The 16,050-nt window shown below is 41.1% G+C and overlaps 1 pseudogene; it reads left to right on the forward strand.

Annotated features, from left to right (window-relative positions):
- Positions 1–1,370: 1,370 nt before the first annotated feature.
- Positions 1,371–16,050, forward strand: part of LOC128057871 (ubiquitin carboxyl-terminal hydrolase 10-like) — a 180,166-nt pseudogene continuing 165,486 nt past the window's right edge.

Genomic DNA, 16,050 nt, shown 5'->3' on the forward strand with positions numbered 1-16,050 from the left:
CCTTTGCTTTTCACTTCTTTTCTTTTCACAGCTATTAGTAAGACCTCCCCAGACAGCCGTTTTTCTTTTTTGCGTTTCTTTTCCATGGCGATGGTCTTGATCCTTGTCTCATGTATAATGTCACGAACCTCTCTCCATAGTTCATCGGGCACTCTGTCTGTCAGATCTAGCCCCTTAAATCTATTTCTCGCTTCCACTGTATAATCATAAGGGATTTGATTTAGGTCATACCTGAATGGTCTAGTGGTTTTCCCCACTTTCCTCAATTTAAGCCTGAATTTGGCAATAAGGACTTCATGATCTGAGCCACAGTCAGCTCCCGGTCTTGTTTTTGCTGACTGTACAGAGCTTCTCCATCTTTGGCTCCAAAGAATATAAGCAATCTGATTTCAGTGTTGACCATCTGGTGATGTCCAGGTATAGAGTCTTCTCATGTGTTGTTGGAATAGGGTATTTGTTATGACCAGTGCATTCTCTTGGCAAAACTATTAGCCTTTGCCCTGCTTCATTCCGTATTCCAAGGCCAAATTTGCCTGTTACTTCAGGTGTTTCTTGACTTTCTACTTTTGCATTCCTGTCCCCTACAATGAAAAGTACATATTTTTTGAGTGTTAGTTCTAAAATGTCTTGGAGGTCTTCATAGAACCATTCAGCTTCAGCTTCTTCAGCATTACTGGTTGGGGCATAGACTTGGATTACTGTGATATGGAATGATTTGCCTTGGAAATGAACAGAGATCATTCTGTCATTTTTGAGCTTGCATCCAAGTACAGCATTTCAGACCCTTTTGTTGACAATGATGGCTACTCCATTTCTTCTAAGGGATTCCTGCCCGCAATAGTAGATATAATGGTCATCTAAGTTAAATTCACCCATTCCAGTCCATTTTAGTTTGCTGATTCCTAGAATGTTGACGTTCACTCTTGCCATCTCTTGTTTGACCACTTCCAGTTTGCTTGATTCATGGACCTGACATTCCAGGTTCCTATGCAATATTGCTTTTACAGCATCAGACCTTGCTTCTATCACCAGTCACATCCACAACTGGGTATTGTTTTTGCTTTGGCTCCATCCTTTCTTTCTTTCTGGAGTTATTTCTCCACTGATCTCCAGTAACATGTTGGGCACTTACCATCCCAGGGAGTTCCCCTTTCAGTATCCTATCATTTTGCCTTTTCATACTGTTCATGGGGTTCTCAAGGCAAGAATACTGAAGTGGTTTGCCATTCCCTTTTCCAGTGGACCACAGTCTGTCAGACCTCTCCACCATGACCCTCCCTTCTTGGGTGGCCCCACACGGCATGGCTTAGTTTCATTGAGTTAGACAAGGCTGTGGTACGTGTGATCAGATTGGCTAGTTTTCTGTGATTATGGACTTCCGGCTGCAACAGACCACACAGAAGCGTGGCCAAGTACAGTCACCCCTCTCCCAAGGTCAGGGGCGGCGACCAAAAGTGCCAGGATGCAGCACGGGAGTGGCCAAGAGGAGCTACCCCACATCCGAGGTCAGGGGCTGTGGCTGAGACAAGGTACCACACTCCCGAGTTCAGGGGCAGTGGCCAAGAGGACCTACCTCATGCCAGAGGTCAGGGGAGGTGGCCAAGAGAAGCAACCCCACATCCAAGGAGTGGTGGTGGTTGGGCGGGGAGGGTCGAGAGGAGCTACTCCACATCCAAGGTCAGAAGGGGTGGCCATGAGGAGATACCCCTAGTCCAAGGAAAGGAGCAGCGGCTGCGCTTTGCTGCAGGAGCCGTGAAGAGATACCCCACATCCAAGGGAAGAGAAACCCAAGTAAAACGGTAGCTGTTGCAAGAGGGCATCAGAGGGCAGACACACTGAAACCATAATCACAGAAAACTAGCCAATCTGATCACAGAGTTGCTCTATAAATAGTTGTAATTTTGATGTGCTCATGGATGGAGGTGAGCTCAAGATCTTTGTACTCAACTAAGTTCATTTTGAGAGAGTCAGTTCTTAGGTAGGTTGATAAGAAATCTGGGGTCCCCAAGGAGGAGAAAGGGGTCTGGGACTCTCAAGAAGGAGAAAAGGAGAAACTTTGTTTCTACATTCCTTCATCTTAATCACATGAAATGTTTTTTTTTTCTTTAAGCCCAGAACTGATGATTACACAATAAAACAACTCATCTTAAACTCTGTACTAAGGATTATATAACAACTGTGTATCCTGCTTGAGGGAATATTTCTCCTACTTAAGACCCTTCTGATTAATCCTGTCTTCTTAAAATGTATATTGTGGGAGTGGGTCTGGTAAGACCCTTACAACCTTGAGACATTCTTTTGATTTACTGTAATATCCAATTGAAAAATTATGTAACTCCCTTGCTAAGATCAGCGAGGGGCGCACTAGCCATCCCCCTTCTGATGTCTACATCAAAAGCTTTCTCTGTCCCTTGTTCACTTTAATAAAACTCTGCTACACAAAAGCTCTTGAGTGATCAAGCCTGGTCCCTGGTCCCAAAGCCAAATCTTCTTCCGACATTATGGATCTGACATCATTCACTGTAAGCTATCAATTTCTTTGTGGTTTATTTCACAGAAATAATTATTTCTTTTACCATTAAAAAATATTCACCATGAAGTGCTTACTACCAAGTATCAACTACTCCATGGCATTATTTTTGGAAAGCATTCTGTTCTTATATCAAGAATCATTTTTATCTTTTTTCCATAGTATCTTTTAGTCAATTCTGTATAAGTATATTTTTCTGATCAACAGTTTCAATGAGTGAGATTTACCTGCAGTTGATTCCTATGGAAAGGTTCAGAGTGTTGCAACTAATACCACTGCAACTACACTGCCAAAGATACCTTACTTTAACAGCATACAATTGACAAAACACTTTGACCCATGCTCACAATTTGACCCATGCTCTTATTTTTTTCTTCATCCTATCCAAATCCTATGAACCAGATAGGATAATTATTATACCCATTTTTCAGAGAAGGATATTTGAGATCAAACAGATTGTAAAATGTTTCCAAGTATTAAGTGATTAGAACCTAGTCCGCAAGCCTAGACCTCACTACCAAGTATTTACCTCTTGGCAATGAGACATAACTTTTGTTATCATTAGGAAATGACTCAGTAAAAGAGTAAATTTATTGTTTATTTTCTTTTTATTTGAACTTTAAAATTATATAGAATTTGGGATGTTCTAAAGTAAATAGTTCCTTAGTTTACATTAATAAAATATATTTCCTGTTCAGTGGATATTTAGCTGGTTATTCAACTTCATGGGTCTCAGAGTCTTTACTTTTATAGTGCCTAGGCTTAAACTCAAATATCTAAAGCTAGTATTCAGTGAGACTAATTCTCAACACATACTGAACTGAAACAAAACCAGGACATCTTGAATCAAATGCAAGACAAAATGAGACTTTCATAATTCTACATTTCTGCAAGTATAACAGATCTAAAGGACCCCCACCCCCCATACCCTGTCACCAATGGGTCATTCTCAGCCTTAGTCCTCCACCTGGCACAACAGGGAGCATTTCGAAGTTAAAGTTAAAGAAAAAAAAAACCCAAAGCCAAAGTCTGAGGTGAGTCCATGGGACAGAGACTGGGGGACCCTCTGCTTCTTTTCTTTTCCTTCCATTTTGTTCTCCCCTCTGTGTCTCACCCTCATTGCCTTTCCTTGATATAACATTGACGACTGTTGAATGTCTTTGACTCAGCCACCGTGTACTTTGTGCCTACCACATGCCAACACAATGGTAAATGCTGGAGTTACAACCGAGAAGTAACTCTTGTTGAAATGTTATAAAACTTGGATCTACTCTGAGGAAAAAAGCTATGGAAATTTAATCAATAAAGTAGGGAGGCTGTTGTATTATAGCTTATTGTTACCTCCAATCTGGAAATGTAACAACAAACATACTTTGTTATATGCACAGTTTTTATTTATTACATATCATTTTCTCCCCCAGCCAGATTTGTGGCTTATAAAAATAACTAAATATTTGCTTACAAATTGTTATAATGAAAATTGGAAGTCTGCTGCAATAAGATTCATGGTCACAATAACTTTGAAAGCATTTGTTTGCATTTGGAGTGTGGGGGAATAATTTAAATTTAAAATTTTTGCATAAATTATTTATATGTTGAGTCCAAGATGCAATGGAATTACGACAACATTTTTTTAGAAGTGAGGCAGAAGTTTAAAATTTACAAATAACTGTACATTTTGGTGGCACTAGATATAGTTTTCTAGAAAGCTGTATTTTTTGTTGTTGTTGTTTGAAAAGCAGTTAGTTGTTTTCACTCTCTCTAACAGATGGAACCAAAGCATTGTGAACATTTTCATTAAAACAGAAAATAAGCTATGAAAGAAGTGTCACATTGCCAAGTATTCATGCTGCAAATTAAATTCTACAACTTAGCAGGTGGTTTAAGTTCCCTTTAGAAATTTAAAATCAGCTTATTTTATTTATCTTTAACAGAGACACAGGTTCACTGCTGTATTCACTTACACAGAATCTGCATGTTTCTTAGACTTGACAGTTAGGAAAATATTTGCCAATTCTCACTCAAAATGGCTCAGAAATGCCACAGTCAGATGGTTGAGTCTTTCATTTCCTTCACTATTAAAGTTTACTATTTGTCTCTGGAATCAGTTTCAAGGCCTGATAGATCCAAAAATTTAAAGCCCCACACTCTGTATGTACTTTTTAAAACCATTTTAATATATATTATCATTCAGGCACTGGACTATACTATCCAATATAGAAAATTTCATTATTAGACGGTAATCACTATGGACAGAAATTTTGTGTCACAAAATTCATATGTTGGATGTGTCACAAAATTCAAAATGTGTCACAAAATTCATATGTTGGATGTGTCACAAAATTCATATGTAGTAAACCATCATGTGGCAGGAGTAATTACAATGTGATGGTATTTGAAGTTGGAGCCCCTGGGAAATGATTAGGTCATGAGGATGAAACCCTCATAATGGGATTAGTGTCCTCATGAAAAAGGCTCCAGATCCCTCCTCTCTGCTTCTGCCTTGTGGGAACACAGTGAGAAGGCATCATCTATGAACCAGGATCTGAGCTCTCATCAGGCACTGAATCTCCTGGCACCCTGATCTTGAACTACCGAGCCTCTAGAATGGTGAGGAATAAGTTTCTGTTGTTTATTAGCTACCCAGTCTATGGGCTTACCTGGGGGCTCAGATGGTAAAGCCCCTGTCTGCAATGCAGGAGAGCCGGGTTCAATCCCTGGGTTGGGAAGATCCACTGAAGAAGAAAATGGCAGCCCACTCCAGTAGTCCTGCTTGGAAAATCCCATGGATGGAAGAGCCTGTTAGGCTACAATCCACAGGGTTACAAAGAGTTAAACACGACAGTTCAGTTCAGTTCAGTCGCTCAGTCGTGTCCAACTGCGACTCCATGAATTGCAGCACACCAGGACTCCCTGTCCATCACCAACACCTGGAGTTCACCCAAACTCATGTCCATCAAGTCGGTGATGCCATCCAACCATCTCATCCTCTGTCGTCCCCTTCTCCTCCTGCCGGGGTCCAGCCCCAGTGGATCCAGAGTGATTTGAAGGTGGGGATGGAGTCGGCGTCCTTGGAAAAATACATATTTAATTACAGATCTATAGAGAGATTAGAAACGGATAGTATAGTAGGAAAATTAGTGGAGAAAAAGAGGCTGAATAACTTGGAATTCAGCCAGAGAAACAGGGAGCAAGAAAGAAGCGACATAGGGGTATCAGTCTTTCTGGAAACTGATCCGATTTCAGTATTTTGGGGTTTGCTTATATACCTTTTGTTACATATAGGGATGAATACAGAGTCATGCAGGGGTCAGCAGTCCTGACCTTTATCAAAATCAGGTGCTTCACATAAATGTATAAAAAAAGCTCTTAGGGATATTACATCATCTTCTGGCCATGAGTGAGACCTGCTGACATTTTATGATCCTTTCTTTCTGATAAACAAAAACTTATTTTTTCCAAGGGTGTTTTTTCTTAAAGCAGGCACCACCCTCCAAATAAACTTGCATTCCTATAGGGTGAGAGTGTAGTGAGTTACAATCAAGAAAGGAATTTATTTAACCCAAGGTTAACATGATTAATCTTAAAGGTTAATATTTATTTCTCCTATATGCTTAAAGGTTAGTACTTATTTCTCCTAAATGCTGGTTATATTCATTACAAGGGCAGGGAACATGGAGATTTAGCAGCAAACATCAGCCCAACAAGTGAAAATCCTTTCATCAATGTTCCCCTTAAGATCTATTTAGTCTTAAGATAGTGATAAAGTTACATTTTTACATAGCAAGGACACAGTGATTTATAACAAAGTACACTAATTCCTTAACTCCAAAAGTCTAGTATTGCTAACCTTAAAACTACTATATTTCCTTTTCTATATTCCAAATACATTGATTAATATATTCCCAGGTGCCTAAGGATATGGAGGCCTGGCGGCAATCATTGACTCAACAATGAGAAAAGCCCTATGCTAATTAAGACTCTCAATACTCCAAAACTCTCTGTGCTGTTTATGGTTAAGAGGTAGTAAACCATCATGTGGCAGGAGTATGGATAATCCTGTCACACAAGCTAGTCTGTCAGCAGAGAGGTTTGACCTGAGACATCCTTGTCCCACCCAGAGCAGGGAATTAGCAGCAATTATTGACACAACAAATGAAAAACCCTTCACCAATATAATTCCTAACCAACCCACTATACTGATAATGTCCAACTCCCCAAAAGAATTTGCCTTTAGTAAGTCTAAAACATCTCATGCCTCTCAGATTGGGAGGCTGTAAACAATCACATGTGGCCAGACGAACCTATACAGGTGGGCTAGATAACCTTCAGAGGAGTCCATAAGCTGAAACACTCTTGTCACGCCCAGGAATTTTTATTGCCTTGGAGCTGCACGTTTACTCCTTTTCCAAGAAAAACGGTTATGGGAGAGAGCCCCCCGTAAAGTCAGAGGTGTAGGTGAGAGCATAAAACAGACTCTGGTTTTGGGGTAGATGCTCGGAAACAGGGGGTTTCCTGAGGCTTGATCATGCCTTTGCGTATGCCAAGCCTCCTTCCTCATGACCTTTGCCATGGGCAGAGTTCCTCACGCTAGCCCTCGGCATCCTCCTGCCCCCAGTCCCTCCCAGCATCACAGTCTTTTCCAATGAGTCAACTCTTCGCATGAGGTGGCCAAAGTATTGAAGTTTCAGCTTCAGTCCCTCCAATGAACACTCAGGACTGATCTCCTTTAGAATGGATTGGTTGGATCTCCTTGCAGTCCAAGGGACTCTCAAGAGTCTTCTCCAACACCACAGTTCAAAAGCATCAATTCTTTGCTGCTCAGCTTTTTTCACATTCCAACACTCACATCCATATATGACCATTGGAAAAACCATAGCCTTGACTAGACGGACCTTTGTTGGCAAAGTAATGTCTCTGCTTTTGAATATGCTATCTAGATTGGTCATAACTTTCCTTCCAAGGAGTAAACGTCTATTAATTTCATGGCTGCAATCACCATCTGCAGTGACTTTGGAGCCCCCAAAAATAAAAGTCTGACACTGTTTCTATTGTTTCCCCATCTATTTCCCATCAAGTGATGGGACCAGATGCCATGATCTTCGTTTTCTGAATGTTGAGCTTTAAGCCAACTTTTTCACTCTCCACTTTCACTTTCATCAAGAGGCTTTTGAGTTCCTCTTCACTTTCTGCCATAAGGGTGGTGTCATCTGCATATCTGAGGTTATTGATATTTCTCCCGGCAATCTTGATTCCAGCTTGCGTTTCTTCCAGCCCAGGGTTTCTCATGATGTCCTCTGCATATAAGTTAAATAAGCAGGGTGACAATATACAGCCCTGACATACTCCTTTTCCTATTTGGAACCAGTCTGTTGTTCCATGTCCAGTTCTAAATGTTGCTTCCTGACATGCATAGAGGTTTCTCAAGAGGCAGATCAAGTGATCTGGTATTCCCATCTCTTTCAGAATCTTCCACAGTTTATTGTGATCCACACAGTCACAGGCTTTGGCTTAGTCAATAAAGCAGAAATAGATGTTTTTCTGGAACTCTCTTGTTTGTTCCATGATTCAGCAGATGCTGGCAATTTGATCTCTGGTTCCTCTACCTTTTCTAAATCCAGCTTGAACATCTGGAAGTTCACGGCTCAGGTACTGCTGAAGCCTGACTTAGAGAATTTCAAGTGTTACTTTACTAGCGTGTGAGATGAGTGCAATTGTGTGGTAGTTCGAGCATTCTTTGGCATTGCCTTTCTTTGGGATTGGAATGAAAACTGACCTTTTCCAGTCCTGTAGCCACTGCTGAGTTTCCAGATTTGCTGGCATATTGAGTATAGCACTTTCACAGCATCATCTTCCAGGACTTAAAATAGCTCCCCTGGAATCCCATCACCTCCACTAGCTTTGTTCATAGTGATGCTTTCTAAGGCCAACTTGACTTCACATTCCAGGATGTCTGGCTCTAGGTGAGCGATCACACCATCATGATTATCTGAGTCGTGAAGATCTTTTTTGTACAATTCTTCTGTGTATTCTTGCCACCGCTTCTTAATATCTTCTGCATCTGTTAGGTCCATACCATTTCTGTCCTTTATTGAGCCCATCTTTGCATGAAATGTTCCATTGATATCTCTAATTTTCTTGAAGAGATCTCTAGTCTTTCCCATTCTGTTGTTCTCCTCTATTTTGATCTATTTTCCTCTACATTGATAGCTGAGGAAGGCTTTCTTATCTCTTGTTGCTATTCTTTGGAACTCTACATTCAGATGCTTATATCTTTCCTTTTCTCCTTTGCTTTTCACTTCTCTTCTCTTCACAGCTATTTGTAAGGCCTCCCCAGACAGCCGTTTTGCTTTTTTTGCATGTCTTTTCCATGGGGATGGTCTTAATCCCTGTCTGCTGTACAATGTCAGGGACATCCGTCCATAGTTCATCAGGCACTCTGTCTGTCAGATCTAGTCCCTTAAATCTATTTCTCACTTCCACTGTATAATCGTAAGGGATTTGGTTTAGGTCATACCTGAATGGCCTAGTGGTTTCCCCTACTTTCTTCAATTTAAGTCTGAATTTGGCAATAAGGAGTTCATGATCTGAGCCACAGTTAGCTCCTGGTCTTGTTTTTGCTGGCTGTATAGAGCTTCTCTATCTTTGGCTGCAAAGAATATAATCAACCTGATTTCGGTGTTGACCATCTGCTGATGTCACGACTGAGAGACTCCAATTTCAAAATTTCAGTTTATGGTATTCTGTTACAGATTGCTGGGAGAAATATCAATAACCTCAGATATGCAGATGACACCACCCTTATGGCAGAAAGTGAAGAGGAACTCAAAAGCCTCTTGATGAAAGTGAAAGAGGAGAGTGAAAAAGTTGGCTTAAAGCTCAACATTCAGAAAACGAAGATCATGGCATCCAGTCCCATCACTTCATGGGAAATAAATGGGGAAACAGTGGAAAGAGTGTCAGACTTTATTTTGGGGGGGCTCCAAAATCACTGCAGATGGTGATTGCAGCCATGAAATTAAAAGACGTTTACTCCTTGGAAGAAAAGTTACGACCAACCTAGATAGCATATTCAAAAACAGAGACATTACTTTGCCGACTAAGGTCCATCTAGTCAAGGCTCTGGTTTTTCCAGTGGTCATGTATGGATGTGAGAGTTGGACTGTGAAGAAAGCTGAGCGCCGAAGAATTGATGCTTTTGAACTGTGGTGTTGGAGAAGACTCTTGAGATTCCCTTGGACTGCAAGAAGATTCAACCAGTCCCTTCTGAAGGAGATCAGCCCTGGGATTTCTTTGGAAGGAATGATGCTAAAGCTGAAACTCCAGTACTTTGGCCACCTCATGCAAAGTGTTGACTCACTGGAAAAGACTCTGATGCTGGTATGGATTGGGGGCAGGAGGAGAAGGGGACGACAGAGGATGAGATGGCTTGATGGCATCACGAAGTCGATGGACGTGAGTCTGAGTGAACTCCGGGAACTGGTGATGGACAGGGAGGCCTGGCGTGCTGCGATTCATGGGGTCGCAAAGAGTCGGACACGACTGAGCGACTGGACTGAACTGAACTGTTACACTAGCCTGAAATATTTCTAGCTTAGACAACAGTAGTTAAGCAACTGACACTTCCAAATCTGTGCAAGACTGTAATGATGAATTTACTTGATACATTAAAGAGAGGCCTTGGTCTGCAGTCATTTCAGAGGTGATGAAGTAGACGTACCTTTTCTGTTTCTAATGTCAGTGCCATAAGATTAATTTCACCAAAACGTAATTTTTCTTCCAAAAAAGTTTGTATGCTTTCCCACTACCTCAGAATAAAACTTAGACTCATCATTCACAGACTCTTCAATTTTCCCTCCAAACTCTTCTTCTGATTACTTTCAAAAGATTTTCTTGTTCCAGGTAAACTGATATGTTTATTAATTGTCTCCCAAGTAAGTTGGCACTACTTTGTATGCCCCTCTGCTGACTTTTTATATACCTTCCTTCTTGATGGTCTAAATCCTTCTTTTCCCTGCAGGAACAACTTAAATCATAACACAATGAAATCTTTCTTAACCATCCTAGATTTTCTTCTTAAATCTCTCTACCATCACTTATTACGTAGCTTGTATGGTTCTTTGTATTCTTTGTATTCATTCAACCTTCCCAATTAGAATGTAAGATCCTGAGGGTATAAATGCCATATTACACAGCAAGTCCCTATTACCCCAGTACTCAGGACATAGTAACCAGTTTTGAGTATTAATATTGGTAAGGTAACTGAGATTTTCCCAGGTTACATCAAAAAATATAGAACACACTTATTGCAAGTTCATAGCCTTTGGGGTTTAAAACTATAGCTGAAGTTCTGCTTGACCAGCATGCTTCCTCATTTTCTTTTTTAGACTTTTCTGGGGTCTTCACCCTCCCTCTATGTGGAGTGTCAATTTTAGTGTTGAATTTTTCAGAACAGGCCTGCACATAATCCTGGATATTAGTAAATTCAAGCAAAAGTTGAATTCTCACTCACACCGTGTCCGGAGTGCTTAGGTTCCAAGCTTTTCTCCACGTTCTCTTTCCTCTGGAACTCAGGTTACTATTTCAGTCCTTATCTGGAGCAATGGAGAAGCAGAGAAATAAAGTGTGGCAAATGTGCACTGACTTCAAACTTGCTAAGGATGGACTTCCCTAGTGGCACAGTGGGTAGAATCAACCTGCCAATGCAGGGAACATGGGCTCAGTCCCTGGCCAGGAAGGCTCCCCATGCTGTGGAAAATCAAAGCTGGTGTGCCACAACTGCTGAGCTTGCACACTGCAACTACTGAAGCCCTCATGCCTAGAGCCTGTGCTCCAAAGAGAGAAGCCACTGCAGTGAGAAGCCAGCACACCACACAAACAGTAGCCCCCTCCTTGTAACTAGAGAAAGACTGTGCAACACAGCAGAGACCCAGTGCAACTGAAAACAAACAAATAAATAAATAAAATTATTTAAAAGTTATTCTTTGAAAAAATTACTAAGGAAGTATACACATTTACTAGCAGAAGGCTAAACATCAATAAAACTGAATTGAGAACCCAGAATTAAATCTTTACACTTATATCAATTTGGAAAATGGTCTCTTTAACGTGGTGTTGTGATAATTAGATATTCACATAAAAAAGAATAAAGTTGAATAACTACCTCACACTGTATAGAAAAATTAATCCAAAATGGGTTATAGACCTAAATGTAAACTAAATGTAAAATATAAAATAAAAATGTAAAATTAACATGCAAAATTAAACGAAAAAGCTAAAATTATAAAACTCTTAAAATAGGATTAAATTTTCATGATCTCAGGTATGTATGATACTAACAAAAATGTTGCCTTCTTTATGACACAAATAAAAGAAAAAATAAATAAAATTCAGTTCAGTTCAGTTCAGTCACTCAGTCATGTCCAATTCTTTGCGACCCCAAGAATGGCAGCACACCAGGCTTCCCTGTCCATCACCAGTTCCCGGAGTTCACTCAGACTCACGCCCATCGAGTCAGTGATGCCATCCAGCCATCTCATCTTCTGTCATCCCCTTCTCCTCCTGCTCCCAAACTCTCCCAACATCAGAGTCTTTTCCAATGAGTCAGCTCTTTGCATGAGGTGGCCAAAGTACTAGAGTTTCAGCTTTAGCATCATTCCTTCCAAAGAAATCCAAAGGCTGATCTCTTCTAGAATGGACTGGTTGGATCTCCTTGCAGTCCAAGGGACCCTCAGGAGCCTTCTCCAACACCACAGTTCAAAAGCATCAATTCTTCGGTGCTCAGCCTTCTTCACAGTCCAACTCCCACATCCATACGTGACCACAGGAAAAACCATAGCCTTGACTAGACAGACCTTAGTCGGCAAAGTAATGTCTCTGCTTTTGCATATGCTATCTAGGTTGGTCATAGCTTTTCTTCCAAGGAGTAAGCGTCTTTTAATTTCATGGCTGCAATCACCATCTGCGGTGATCTTGGAGCCCCAAAAAAATAAAGTCTGATACTGTTTCCACTGTTTCCCCATCTATTTCCCATGAAGTGATGGGACCGGATGCCATGATCTTCGTTTTCTGAATGTTGAGCTTTAGGCCAACTTTTTCACTCTCCTCTTTCACTTTCATCAAGAGGCTTTTGAGTTCCTCTTCACTTTCTGCCATAAGGGTGGTGTCATCTGCATATCTGAGGTTGTTGATATTTCTCCCAGCAATCTTGATTCCAGCTTGTGTTTCTTCCAGTCCAGCGTTTCTCATGATGTACTCTGCATAGAAGTTAAATAAGCAGGGTGACAATATACAGCCCTGACATACTCCTTTTCCTATTTGGAACCAGTCTGTTGTTCCATGTCCAGTTCTAACTGTTGCTTCCTGGCCTGCATTCAGATTTCTCAAGAGGCAGGTTAGGTGGTCTGGTATTCCCATCTCTTTCAGAATTTTCTACAGTTTATTGTGATCCACACAGTCAAAGGCTTTGGCATAGTCAATTAAGCAGAAATAGATGTTTTTCTGGAACTCTCTTGCTTTTTCCATGATCCAGCGGATGTTGGCAATCTGATCTCTGGTTCCTCTGCCTTTTCTGAAACCAGCTTGAACATCAGGAAGTTCATGGTTCACGTATTGCTGAAGCCTGGCTTGGAGAATTTTGAGCATTACTTTACTAGCATGTGAGATGAGTGCAATTGTGCAGTAGTTTGAGCATTCTTTGGCATTGCCTTTCTTTGGGATTGGAATGGAAACTGACCTTTTACAGTCCTGTGGCCACTGCTGAGTTTCCCATATTTGCTGGCATATTGAGTGCAGCACTTTCACAGCATCATCTTCCAGGACTTGAAATAGCTTCACTGGAATTCCATCACCTCTACTAGCTTTGTCCATAGTGATGCTTTCTAAGGCCCACTTGACTTCACATTCCAGGATGTCTGGCTCTAGATGAGTGATCACACCATCGTGATTATCTGGGTCATGAAGATCATTTTTGTACTGTTCTTCTGTGTATTCTTGCCATCTCTTCATAATATCTTCTGCTTCTGTTAGGTCCACACCATTTCTGTCCTTTATCGAGCCCATCTTTGCATGAAATGTTCCCTTGGTATCTCTAATTTTCTTGAAGAGATCTCTAGTCTTTCCCATTCTGTTCTTTTCCTCTATTTCTTTGCATTGATTGCTGAAGAAGGCTTTCTTATCTCTTCTTGATATTCCTTGAAACTCTGCATTCAGATGCTTATATCTTTCCTTTTCTCCTTAGTTTTTCACTTCTCTTCTTTTCACAGCTATTTGTAAGGCTTCTCCAGACAGCCATTTTGCTTTTTTGCATTTCTTTTCCATGGGGATGGTCTTGACACTATCTCCTGTACAATGCCACAAACCTCATTCCATAATTCATCAGGCACTCCATCTATCAGATCTAGGCCTTAAATCTATTTCTCACTTCCACTGTATAATCATAAGGGATTTGATTGAGGTCATACCTGAATGGTCTAGCAGTTTTTCTGTTTTCTTCAATTTGAGTCTGAATTTGGTAATTAGGAGTTCATGATCTGAGCCACAGTCAGCTCCTGGTCTTGTTTTCATTGACTGTATAGAGCTTCTCCATCTTTTGCTGCAGAGAATATAATCAATCTGATTTCAGTATTGACCATCTGGTAATGTCCATGTGTAGAGTCTTCTCTTGTGTTGTTGGAAGAGGGTGTTTGCTATGACCAGTCATTAAAGAAATGCAAACCAAAATCGTAACAATGTGCTCACAAGGATAGTTAAATTTAAAAGACAGAAAATTGTAAGTGTTGGTGGAGAAACTGAAACACTTATACACTGCTGGTGGAATGTAAAATAGTTCAGCTGCTTTAGAAAACAGCTTAGCAGTTCCTTAGAAAGATAAACATAGAGTTACCACATCACCCAGCAATCTCACACCTGAGTATATATGCAAAAGAAATGAAAAGAACAAAAACCTATAAACAAATGTTCATAGCAGCATTATTCATAACAGCTAAAAGTGGAAACAACTAAAGTGTCCATCAGTGAATGAATGGATAAACAAAATGCAGTAAATCCATACACTGAAATATTATTCATCCATAGAAAGGAGTGAAATACTGATTCTACTACAACTGGGATGACCTTGGAATCATTATGTTCAGTGAAAGAAGCCAGTCATGAAAGGCCACACATTGTATGAAGCATCCAGAACAGGCAAGTCTGTAGAGACAGAAAATAAATTAGCATTGGACAGGCGCTGGTGGTAGAGCAACTGCTGCTGAACATTAGTTTTCACTTTGGAGTGAAGAAAACTTTCCAGAACCGGATGGAGGAGATAAGTGAACAACTCTGTGAATATACTGAAATCCACTGAACTGTACAGTTGAAGAGAGTGTGTTTTATGGTTTGTGAATTACATCTCAATAAGAATGTTATTTTTTAAAGTGACATCCATCCCTTCTGCTCCCTTTCATTGGTCAAAGTCACATGGCCATGAGTTATCCCAATGAAAGAGAATTGCAATCCTACTGGGTGCTTGGAAGGAAAGTGGAACTATCTGGGGGACCGTATGAATGACTGCAAGCCGTGCCCTCAGCCTTTAGTTCTACAAGTAAGATTAGTCTCCAGGTAGGCCAGTCATGACACTGCACCCTCCTGGACACAATGACTGGTGCTGCTGTTGTTGTCATTGTGCAGTCACTCAGTCCTGTCCGACTCTTTGTGACCACATGGACTGCAGCACTCCAGGCTTCCCTGTTCATCACCATCTCCCAGAGCTTGCTCACATTCATGTCCATTGAGTCGGTGATGCCATCTCATCCTCTGTTGTCCCTGTCTCTTCTTGCCTTCAATCTTTCCCTGCAACAGGGTCTTTTCTAATGAGTCAGCTCTTCACAACAGGTGACCGAAATATTGGAGCTTCAGCTTCAGCATCTGTCCTTCCAACGGATATTCAGGATTGATCTCCTTTAGGATGGGCTGGTTTGATCGCCTTGTAGTCCAAGGGACTCTCAAGGGTCTTCTCCAACACCACAGTTCAAAAGCATCAATTCTTTGGTGCTCAGCCTTGTTCTTAAAAATCCGCCTTCAATGCAGGAGACCCTGGTTGATTACTGAGTTGGGAAGATCTGCTGGAGAGGGGATAGCCTACCCACTCCAGTATTCTTGGGCTTCCCTTATGGCTCAGCTGGTAAAGAATCCACCTGCAATGCGGGAGACCTGGGTTCCATCCCTGGGTTGGGAAGATCCCCTGGAGAAGGGAATGGCTATCCACTCCAGTATTCTGGCCTGGAGAATTCCATGAACTGTATAATTGTCCAGGGGGTCACAAAGAGTCAGACATAACTGAGCTACTTTCATTTCACTTCACTTCAGCCTTCTTTATGGTTCAACTCTCACATCCATGCATGACTACTGGAAAAACCATAACTTTGACTGTACAGACCTTTGTTGGCAAAGTGATGGCACTGCATAGTGGGCACATGCCCACTACAGAAGTTAGGACAACCAGTCCTTTTGTGGCTTGGGTGTGTGTTACAGACAGAAAT

The sequence above is a fragment of the Budorcas taxicolor genome, chromosome 12, assembly GCF_023091745.1.
Source record: "Budorcas taxicolor isolate Tak-1 chromosome 12, Takin1.1, whole genome shotgun sequence".
Lineage (NCBI taxonomy): Eukaryota > Metazoa > Chordata > Mammalia > Artiodactyla > Bovidae > Budorcas > Budorcas taxicolor.